The sequence below is a fragment of the Ostrea edulis genome, chromosome 8, assembly GCF_947568905.1.
Source record: "Ostrea edulis chromosome 8, xbOstEdul1.1, whole genome shotgun sequence".
Classification (NCBI taxonomy): domain Eukaryota; kingdom Metazoa; phylum Mollusca; class Bivalvia; order Ostreida; family Ostreidae; genus Ostrea; species Ostrea edulis.
In genome coordinates, this window is record NC_079171.1 from 13,211,868 (window position 1) to 13,224,479 (window position 12,612).

The 12,612-nt window shown below is 35.9% G+C and overlaps 1 long non-coding RNA gene across 1 annotated transcript in view; it reads left to right on the top strand.

The window, feature by feature from the left end:
* The first annotated feature begins 6,784 nt into the window (after nucleotides 1-6,784).
* LOC130049419 (uncharacterized) overlaps nucleotides 6,785-12,612 on the top strand; it is a 15,624-nt gene continuing 9,796 nt past the window's right edge. The window contains exons 1-2 of the long non-coding RNA XR_008797906.1: nucleotides 6,785-6,956; nucleotides 7,067-12,612. The exon at nucleotides 7,067-12,612 is cut by the window's right edge and continues 9,796 nt beyond it. This is a non-coding gene — a long non-coding RNA (uncharacterized LOC130049419). The remainder of the gene's footprint in view (nucleotides 6,957-7,066) is intronic.

Consider the following 12,612-nt stretch of genomic DNA (forward strand, 5'->3'; position numbering starts at 1 on the left):
CAAGCTCGGTGATCGGCCTACAGAAGGCAATGCTAATAAATTTGAATCTGCAGTATGTCAGGAAGCTTTCATGTAAATGTGACCTTCTCTGGCCCAATGGTTCTTGAGAAGATTTGTAAATATTTTCCCACTATATTTCTCTGCTTTGATCTCTATTGTGGCCCAAGCCTCCTCCGGGAAGTATTTGTACTATGTCCGCGAGCTTTCATCTAAATCTGTACTTTCCTGGCCCAGTGGTTCTTGAGAATATTGTCCCTATCCATTTCCATTTAAATCTTTCATCCCCTATTATGGCTTCATCCTACCCCCGGGGCCATGGGTTTTTACAAACTTGAATCTACACTATGTCAGGAAGCTTTCATATGAATTTTAGTCCTTCTGGCGCCAGTGGTTCTGAAGATTTGTAAATGACCACACCATATTTTTGTGATTAGCTCCCCTTTGAAGGGGCATGCCCGTTAATTTGAACAAAATTTAACCCTTTTACCCAAGGTTGCTTTGTATCATGTTTGGTTGAAATTGACCCAGTAGTTCTGGAGACGAAGATGAAACGTAAAACAATTTACGACGACGACAACGCCACCGACGATGGACAACGGAAAATTTCAATTACTTGAACCTTCGGCTTAGGTGAGCTAAAAAGTCGTACAGGAAATTTAGGAGCAACATCTTATGTGAAGAGGCGGGCATCTTCATATATGTGGAAGTAAATGGATTTAAAACCAAACTCCTTATTAATGTTGGCAGATCCCCGACTTTGCTGTCTAAGAAAATATATGATGAAAGGCGAAGATAACGAACAGTGATCAATTTCATAACTTCTATAAGCAATACAAAGTCGATAGTTGGGCAACCATGGACCCCCAGGACACACCAGAGGTGGGATCAGGTGTCTAGGAGGAGTACACATCCCCTGTTGACCGGTCTCACCCGCCATGAGCCCGATATCCTGATCAGGTAAACTGAGTTATCCGTAGTCAAACTCAGTGTGCCAAGAACGGTCTAACAATCGGTATGATAGATTACTAGATAAGCCCAGATTAGAAGAGAACAAACAAGTAATAATGCGTGCCAGTGACTCAACATTTTGTTAGTTTGGAAAAGCAATTTCGACAAACAGATAGGGAAATCAAAGAAGAATGTTGAAACAATGGTAGCAGTTTTCAGTGTCGATGGAATAATTCGACTACATTTCTTAAAAATGCGGGTATGGCCGGTCAACAGGGGATTCTCACTCCTCCGAGGCACCTGATCCCACCTCTGGTATGTCCAGGGGTCCGTGTTTGCCAAACTACATATATCTATTTTTATTGATTTTAGGAGTTTTGAGATTTATCACATTTCGTTATCTTCACTTTTCATCAAGGAGCTAGACATTCAAACAATTTCTCTAATATTGAATAATGTAGACTGTCGCTCCTCGTGGGAAAGTACACTAGACTGCTATAGGATAAATGTAAACAGTGAAGTAGTAATACAGGGTAAGGTATTGGGGAAAATACATTTGGTTGCACAGACTACTTAGTGGAGGCAGAGTCACTGTTTCTTGAGAGTGGACGTGCATTAATAGGTCGTACTTTAGTAAACGGACACGATATTGTGCGATTATGTTTCATGAATGTCACAGACAATGTTTAACAAAGTCATGGTGGTACTCTGATTGCAAGAGTGAATGTGGTAAAAGAACAGAAAGTTTGTTGGAAGTACGAGTTTCAGTTCATGATAGTGTCAACGCACAACTTGACACAGGGAATGTGTTTAAATGTCAAATTCAAGAGACTCGGTTTTTTTCCCAATTCTTTTGTTGAGTGTTGGCAATAAATAATAATCCCTACTTCTGTTAGCTTGAGGCGGAGCTGGGTCATCCGCTTGTGAGGTTAGCGGTCCCACCTCAAAGCTACGGCGATCAGTTTATACAAAATATTCAATAGAAGATCAACATCACATAAGGTATGTACACGAATTGCATGTGAAACTTAACAGTAAAATGCATTATGCATGTGTCGGGTTGGATACCCTTAATACGGTACACAAGTTTCGAGTAATTTCCCTATACAGAACTTTCGTTCACAGTAAGGCGGGAAACAAACACGCGTGATGGGACAATAGTCTCTCATTGCACGTAAGTTTCGCATACGGAGTTTCATCACCCAGACTCACCTGAGACACAAATCAAATAAGTAATAAGTGTTCAATAGTAAATAAACACTTTGCATTCTTATCGTATCACGTTATTTTGTTGCTTGTATATACCATATCTAGGATATTACTTGCTGATACAACAATAATTTTATGTTTTCATTTTAGTAAAACATTATCTTATAGTCCCTACATTTACATCTTTAAACAGAAGCCGCTTTGTCTTCCTCATTCACTGTAGGTCCAATCTGTCCCACTTAAGGATTCAATGTAGCACTAAATGCACTTCCTACATCTCTTATCTCGAAACTTGCGAATTAGATTGTTTTACCTTCTCCACAAATCGCACACTCCATTGTATACATTAAAACCAAGCACTAAGAATTCCCTTAGTAACGGCAATTGTATTATGAAAACCCCAGATGTCATGTGAGCAGCCTAAATGCAACGCGAGGCAAAATTATTATTTCGGATGAAAAACAGCGACTGCTGACCATCTTAGACGAGTAATCGCTTCATAGAATTGAATTACATTGGGTTTTATATTGGTATGGAAAATAGGACCGCATACAAGAGGTGATTGCTGAATGGAAGTGACTCTTCGCCAATTCTGACTGTACTGATACTATGCTGTACATGTAATATATAAACAAAATATAGTACTTTTCGTCAATGCTTCGACAACACTTCTTAACATATTCTGTTTGCCAACGTATAGGGTTAGAATAGGGGTTTTTAATTTATTTCTGTGTAAGTTGAAACGCAAGTCATACTGAAAATTTTACGAGTAAATGGGGGTGTATTTCAATAGACATAACAAACATACACATGTACAGTCATGGGACATAATTATTCGCCACCCTGTGCGCAAATGGCGTTGTATTTGCGATTAGGAACCGAAAATAGACCCCCGTGCTATAAATAGACAACAAATTTCCCCTTCATATTTTTACAACAGGGTCAAGCTACTAAAATTGATGACGTGTACACATACATTTTTTCGTTTACTATTGATCATAAACTTAGTAAACATTGTTGATTGAAATGGGTCGTAAAGGGAAAGAGCTGAGCATTGAAGTCAGAAATCTCGTAGTTAATTCACACAAAGTGACTAACTTATCAAGGACTTTAGGAATACCCAGATCTACCGTGCGAAGTGTTATTAAGAAATTCAAACAGCATTCTGATGTGAAAAATCGCACGGGAAGGGGCCGTAAGTGTCTATTCACGCAGAGGGATTCTAACAAACTTTCAAGGGTCATCAAAGAAAATCGGAGACGTACTTACAAAGACATAACAGGCATTATTAATGAAAATAGGAATCATCAATTTTGTACAACAACTGTTGAAAGAAAAATAAAGAAATTAGGATATGTACGGAGGGTTGCAAAGAAGAAAGTGGCAGTTCGTGAAGTGAATAAAAAAGAACGTGTAAAATGGTGCAAGGAGAGGAAAGATTGGATAGTTCAGCAAGAATGGTGTAAATGGATTTTCAGTGATGAGAGTCAGATTGTTATTGGGGATAACAACAAAGTATACGTGTGGCGAAAAGCGGATGAAAAGTATAACCCCCAACTAGCGTGTCCTGCTCCGCGACGAAAGTTAAGTGTTATGATCTGGGGATGCATTTGTTTTCAAGGTATGGGCACTTTGACTGATATCCAAGGTAACATTAATGCTCAAAGATATTTACAAATAATTGATGATAATATATGGCCAGTAATAGCCAGGCATTTCCCGGAGAACAACTACATTTTCATGGACGACAATGCCCCTGTTCATCGAGCCAAAATTATTAAAGATTATGTAGCTGACAACAATATCAATACAACAACATGGCCAGCACAGTCACCAGATTTAAATATAATAGAGAACATATGGTTACATTTGAAAAGAACACTAGAAACCCGTGTCCATTTTATAAACCCTCGACAAGATCTTATAGCGGAAATTCGGACTGTGTGGGAAAACATTCCATTAAACTATGTACAGGACCTTTATAATTCTATACCAGGGCGACTAAAGGAGGTAATCAGGATGAAAGGAAATCTGACCAAATACTGAGGTAAGATTTTAATTCTATCCACAGCAAACAACTTTCAAACTTCACCAAGTCGACGTGCGTTTCATGGCAGCCATTTTGAAAGTGGCGAATAATTATGTCCTATGACTGTACATTAAAAACATAAAATATGCAATAGCGTTGATTATAATGCAAGTAGAATCGGAATGTAAGTGGATTGAAATAACATATTAATTTAACAAAAACGTGGATTTAAATTGTGGTGTCAAAAGTGAGCTAGCTAAGATTTATGGCCCGGAGCCTGACTTCTTATTGTATTCTCTGTATGATTTGTGAGATTGATTTCCTTATCTTCATGTTTGCATGCATATATCACACACACACACACACACACACACACACACACACACACACACACACACACACACACAGACACACACACACACAATTTCAAACGCTTTATATTTCAACATCAACAGTGTCACTTTCTCTTAATATTCATTATCTCTAGTTACAACATATATACATGTACATGTAATATACAAGATAAAACAAAATATAGTACTTTTCGTCAATGCTTCGACAACACTTCTTAACATATTCTGTTTGCCAACGTATAGGGTTAGAATAGGGGTTTTTAATTTATTTCTGTGTAAGTCGAAACGCAAGTGATACTGAAAATTTTACGAGTAAATGGGGGTGTATTTCAATAGACATAACAAACATACACATGTACATTAAAAACATAAAATATGCAATAGCGTAGATTATAATGCAAGTAGAATCGGAATGTAAGTGGATTGAAATAACATTAATTTAACAAAAACGTGGATTTAAATTGTGGTGTCAAAAGTGAGCTAGCTAAGATTTATGGCCCGGAGCCTGACCTCTTATTGTATTCTCTGTATGATTTGTGAGATTGATTTCCTTATCTTCATGTTTGCATGCATATATCACACACACACACACACACACACACACACACAATTTCAAACGCTTTATATTTCAACATCAACAGTGTCACTTTCTCTTGATATTCATTATCTCTAGTTACAACATATTCTAGTTCTATACTTATCAAATGATTTGCTGTCCAAATCAAAGTAATCTAAAACATAAATTGTAAAAAGCCCAATCAACTATTGGAAATCACTTACCTTACAAGATCCGATCAGGCCACAGTTTATTTCGTGATATAGCTACACTTTGTTTGAATATAGGTATATTCTGAGTTACAAGCTAGAGTTAAAGGGTTTTTTTTTAATACGGTTTAAGGCGTTTTAGATAAAACAAACAAGAAAAGCATATTTAACACAAGTTGGAACATGTAAGTTGGTGTTGACTTTTGCCTGCCTTAAACACAAACAAAGCAAAGTTTCCTTGGCAATTTTCCAACGTCGGAACATCATGATAAGTATATTTAACACAAGTTGAAACATATCGCGCACCTGCCATATGCATTATTTGTTTCACAGTACCATGGATACATGCACTTTACGCTAAAGAGTGGGTATTTAAATGTTTTAAATGCAATGCAAAGATTGCGTGTTTAAATTATTACACAGGTAATGAGAACACTGGATTTCAATTCTTTACCAAATAATACATAAACATAGCTGACATTTTTACTTGCAACATTCAGGAACTATCAAAATATGCTAGCTATAAATTAAAACAGACATGGCGATAAAACCCAATACTGTTTGGTATAAATGAGAAAGAATATAAGTAAACTACGTAAAGGGCAGTAATTGCGACACGTCACTCATAATCAACCCACATATTAAATATCATAACAACTGAGTAAAAAATTCTCAAGATAGTGGGGGGACACATATTGTAAAGAGAGGGTGGGAGGACACCTCTTGTAAAGAGAGTGGGAGGACACCTATTGTAAAGAGTACTACATTCCCCTTAGTGACATTTGATCTTTTGACCAGAACATCAATGCCTCAGGGGGTCATCTACTACCAATGATCAACCCTTGTATCAAATATTATCAATATCAAAGGCATGGTTCTCAAAATATTGAATGGATACCAGTTGTACAAAGTACTACTGTACATTGCACTCGGTGACATTTGAACTTTTCCCCATAACATAAATAGGGGTCATATACTACCAATGACTAACCCCTATAGGAAAAATAACTACATGTATCCAAGAAAGAGTTCTCAAAATACTGAGCAGACAACAATTGTGTACGAAGTATTGCATTGCACTCATTGACCTTTGACTCGAAAATTGATAGAGAACATCTACTACCAATGACTAAACCGTGTACGAAATATCATCATTATCAAAGAAAGGGTTATCAAAATATTGGAAGGACACCAACTCTACAGAGTAATACATCGCAATATGTGACGTTTTGACCTGAAAATCAATAGGAGTCAAATACTACCAATGTCCAACCCATGTATGAAATACCATCATAATCAAATCAAGAAATATTTTAAAAACATGTATGCCCCTGTGAAGGAAAATTGCATCATTAAATTGATAGCATTCAAAATAATTCAAGATATTGAGTGAACAATTTCTTCCTATGTGTACAGTGGATTGTCTTTTGACCTTTTATCATTTGCCTGTTTCACTTCAGAAATCAAAAAAATGAATGTACAGTCACACACACATATCATTCAACTTCTTTTTTATGAAGTTTATTGAAATTTAAAGAAACCATATTTTTATTGCAGGTTGCATCACTCTATTTATGTGGAGGTTCACGAATCATGGCCGAAAGAAAATAATTCCTGGAACTTTGCATGTTTTATGGGACTTTCCTTATGAGGTAGGCTCTCCAATTTTTTATGAGATGTAAATTCAAGTATTGTGTTTGAAATTTTGTGAGTAAAAACCATGAAAGAAGGATTTAAATATTTTTTTGAATTTTTGTTCTAGAGGTGGGTGATTTGGCTTTTGACCAGCTGATTTTGCACGTGCTTGACTTCGATGTAAACAAACTCTCACGCCTTGCTGGATGGGTATGTATTTTTTGGTATGAAAATGCTCATTAAGAACTGTACTACATGATGTGAAAGTACAACTTCTGAAAAGTTTACTTTAAGGCAGTAGGGTCAGGTCAAAGGTGAGTAATTTTGGTAAGAACATATAGGCAAAATTAATAGAGTGGTGCAACCTCTAGTCATAACCGTTTACATCAGCTTTTCATCAGTGGTGTCTAAAACCAGGTCCGATGTATCATGACATATATTTCTTTCATTCTGTCTTCACATATGTTTATGAGTTAGGTAATCGGATTGGTTTATAATAACCATTTCATATCATGTCTATATTTATGCTGTCGATTTGGACAACCGCGTTAGGGACGTATTATTCAAATCGTCTGTGACTGCACGTAGCGTTGATTAGCTTACTCTCGAAATGTAAACTGGTCTTCAGTTAGGAGAACCAGATAACGGAAGACCATGATGTTCTGACACATTGGTCAGTTTGGAACTTGTGATAAAACGGTAGTAGGCGTACTTTATTGACCACTAATATAGTTATGTGTGTCATATTTAGTTTTAGCAGCATTAACTTGAAACTTTCATTAGATGTGCATTATTGACAACGGGGCTGCATATGATATACCTTCGACGACGACTGGGGAAAACTAGCCGTGAGTAATAGTCTAGTACAGCTACAGTGCAGTGTATGCAGGCCTAACAGGCTATTATAAACTTAATTGTTATTTTATGGCTATTGTAAGTTTGTCATTTTAAGCCCCAACAGTTCAATATTGGCATGATAAGAATTTGAAATATCAACTTTTCATGTTATTCATGAAATCTGATGTCATGTTTGACAGGTTGGGAACACTTCCCCTTATAGCGAGATATTCTCGCTAAAACGCGATTATCAGGGTTGTCACTAGAAATTCTTGAAGACAAGTCCCGGACTCGTGGTTTATAAGCATCTTGAGTCCCACGAAAATTTGATGAGTCCCATGAATATCTAATGAATCTTTTTTATATAAGACAATTAAAATGGAAGCAGTACTAAACATATCAATTTTAAGATTTATTGTAAATCATTCGTGACTTGGCCTCGGACATCTAATTGTCCACGCCAACAAAATTATTTCCCCGAATCTCCTATCATCACAACAACCCTATTCAGCGGGTTGGGAACACTTCCCCTATAGCAAGATATTCTCAAAAAAAACCCGCAATTATCCCTCTCTAGCGAGATTAAATATATCCCGTACAACTGAGAAAAACACCTGTGGAGTACATCTTTTCGTGTTTCACGTGAAAAGAAGAAAAAGTGCTAAAATGTTGGATACTTCTGCAAATATATTAATCAAAACAAAGACACTATGTGTATTGGATTTCAGACTGCCTCCCTCTTACGCAGCAACTTTGATATGCAATTTTTTTACTATGTTTTCAATTTCATAGAAACAATTCGCATCATGTTGAGTTTGTGTCACACTTATTCAGCGTTGCAAGGGATTTGCCATTATTTTCAATAAAGACGCCAAAATACCTGTTTATGGTAATGTTTACTTTCTCGCTAAAGAGGGATACTCGCGTTTTAGCGAGAATATCTCGCTATAGGGGAAGTGTTCCCAAACTGTTCAATATTGAACAGCATTTTAATCAAATTATTGTGATGAAATAGATGCATACTAGTTTGCTTCGCCCCTTGGGCCCCCACCAGGGCTTTGCCCTTGACCCACTGGGGACCTCAAGGCAGCCTCCAGACCCCCTGCCTCATAAAGTGGTGCCCCCCCCCCCCTGTAACCGCAATTCTTGGATCGTCCCTGTCTTGAACCAGAAAATAGTGATGTTGAGATATTACAACAAGGACAAATGGTCTTTGACATTTCAGTATTTTAAAACCAAATCAAGAACGATAATTTAGATGCAATGTAACATGTTAACTAACATTTATAATTACTTAAAACAATTACGGATATTTTTTAAATTAAATGACTTTCACAACTCAAACATGTCTGGTTAACTATAATGTAAGTCAATTATGCATGAAACTGAGATACATTGATATTGATTTGAACCAATTTCTTTGATTTATGAAAATGTTGAAGGAAGACTGGAAGTTGATAAGGAAAGATATGTTAAATTCATTCGAAATTTCAAAAAATTTTGTGATAGTAGCGTAGCGGACATTTTGAAAATATTGGAAAATTTCCCTTCTTAGAAAGTCAAACCAATGGAAATTCTTTACAAATACACATTTCCTTCAGGGTTCCAACTTCGACTATAAATACCTTGGGGGGCCAAGTGGGCCCCTGAATAAGAAATCATTTTAGCCCACATGAAATTTTAGTAGCCCCTACATAAATAATTGAATAACTTGTTGTTTATTTTACAAGAAAAAAAATATCAGGTCAAATTGCTATTTATTTGAAAAATTGAAATATCAATATTCAAATTCTGTTTCCATTTCCTTATTGTTTCAAATCTCTCTCTCTCTCTCTCTCTCTCTCTCTCTCTCTCTCTCATGGCATCTGGATGCAAAACATGCTTCATCAGACTTTTTATGCGATTTCGAAAGTTCTCAACTTTACAATGATGTCAAGTTTATAACTCGGGCAAGCTGTCATAACGATTGGACCTTTCATGTCATGTTTTGTACACACAGCACATGCCATCCCCTTTTCACCGTTGTCGAGCTATATTCTCCCCTTCTTTCCGCTTTGGTAAAAACAGACACTTTCTTTTCGTTTGAAGTAACCCTTGCATTGTTCAACTTCTGGTTTAATTACGTTTTGTAATTTGATACCTCAGAAATGTTTTACAAAGTGGCAACTGGAAATTAAACTTTGTATATACAGTAAAATATCTCTATTTCAAAGTCCGAGGGACCTCGAACAAATTTCGAGATATCCGGGGGTTCGAGATATCCAAAATCGATCTTGGATATTTTTTTGAAGGAGGATATTTGATGCATAGTATGGGATTTGCATTATAAACAGCAACCCCATTGCTGTTTCATATAGTTTAATACAAGTTGATAAATTAATATTGTGGAATTTGAAAGACAAACATTTCGGTTTTTTTAATATATATAAACACCCAATTGAATTCACAATGTGTTTCAAAATTAAGATGATCGTGCCTGTATGCTACTTTAAGTTTACTGATGTCCAGACTCGACTGGGATGTAATTATTGCGTTGTAATGAAAGAACCTATCACGTAAGAAACAAAAAAGGAGGGATTAAAAAAAAACTTTTAAATGTTTATTAAATAAATTTTCGTGTTTTCTCAGTACTAGTTTTAATGATGAAGCGTGTGTTATCAAATGCATTATCATTATTAAGAGCATTACCTTCAAGCGTACTTCGATGATTGTGCGTTTATCTAACCCACATGTTAATGATAGAGCGTGTGTCATTCAAAACACCATCCCCGGAATCGGGTGTGTTAGTTCCTAATTGGCGGTGAACTTTAGCCGTAATGTTGGAAGCTTCACTAATCACCCAAGCTGTTGAACCATTTATTGCGACCTGGGTCTTCCCGGAAAAGGCGAGTGTGGATTAGCGGTCATTAATTATAATTGATGTAGCCGCGGGTGTGAATGTGTGACTTAATGATGCCAGGTATGGTAAGCAGAGCGGAAAATCGACTGCACTTCGAGATAAACCAGGTGAATTTAGGGTATGGGACCTTGAAAATACTTCAACATAAGCGGGGTATTCGAGATTACGACAGTGTTCGAAAAATCAGAAGGTTTTTTTTTTAATCATTTATATAAGGGAAACAGCTGGGACCGGCGGTCGACTTCGACTCTGAAGCGGGGTATTCGAGATAAACCATATTCGAGATACAGATATTTTACTGTATTAGGACTTGGATCAGTGGGAAAGAAAAATGTTGATCAGACAATTACGGTCACCACAGAAATTTGGGGTGCCCACAAGCAAAGTATAGTCGCCAATGCAAGTGGGTGAGCAGTAATTTGAAACCCTAGCTGTTCCATGATTTTTTTCTTTTTCCAAGGAAAATTCACAAATAGTAAAACTTGCAAGAACAAAGGAAAAAAGTCCAACAGGTAACAAACATGAATGAGTGATGAACATATTGGGGATGGTTTCCAGATCTAAATTATAAATAGAAAACATTCTTTGCAATTTTTCTATCGAAACAGGGGTGTTGATCATGATCAGAACATTCTCCTGGGGAATCCTAAGTTTATCAGAATGTAGGTTAAAAACTTTCAAATAACGAAAATGAAAATCATAATAGAAATAAGGGAATAAAAAGAATTTTTGATAATGATAACATATGGTTTGCGTTTTTGAAATTAACAATACTATGAATTATTATGATTATAAACTGATGACGTGTGTTTTTTGATTTGTTAAACTTGTTGGTTATGTACATTTTGATTTAATTATTGGAGTTCAAACTCAACTTAATTGTCAAGTGTGAAAATCAAGTTTAAAAAAGACTCATATTTTCTAGTTAGTTTTGTATCCTGGTACTTAAAAATTGATTTGAATGTGATAAATGTCTCAACATGCACTGTTAGAAAATAGTACATTTAGATCCAAGAAACAAACATTTTTATGAACATTCCAGCAACATAAATGTATGAAAATTATGATGATTATAATGACCAGAACAGTCTAGATTCAATTCTACTTTCATATATTAAATACATGTATTAAGAAATTCGTATTTCTAGAGACTATTCAATACATACAGGGATTTATTGATTGAGGTTCTTTTACTACCAGTAAAGGGTACCTCTCCCCCTTTGACAACAAATGAATATTTCCCCATCCAGGATCTAAGCATAATTCCTTCGATTGTAAAAACTACACAAATTGTATTGGAATTTTAACAAAAATCAGTAAAATTGTATTCTACATAATTTCTTCAATTATCCAAGTTTCACAATATAGATAATAATCAGTAATCAATCAATTCATATGCCATTTTTTGGAGATATTATAGTCTGAGGATGCCCCCCATCCTAACCCTCTCCTGAAAGTTGATAATTGCATTGACCATCCATAATAACATTGATATAGACCGGGACATCGAATGGACACACTTAGCGAGAAAACCTGTAAATAAGTATACCAAGGATGCTTGTGCATAATATGATGTAAGAGTGATCGCCAAAATCTTAAAAGACCATATTGCCAAAATTTCTAGATCTATACTTTTTTTTTATTCAGTTGAGGTGGGCAGATGTATGAAACGTATTCATGTTAGAAATGGACATGCATTGTCTACATCCTTCTCTTTGCTAGCCTGTTTTGATTTTTAAAAATGTGAAAATATGCTAGAACTGGTGACAGTTTGCACTTTAATGATTCAACTCAGATTTGCCTGGATTTATGTACTGAGTATAGATTGACTTTCCATAATTTTGATATTGCATGCATCTTTTGTAAGGAAATCAACACTTACTTGCTCATTTTCACACTTTTCAAGTCTCTGGTTGAATTATCATGATTATGAGTTA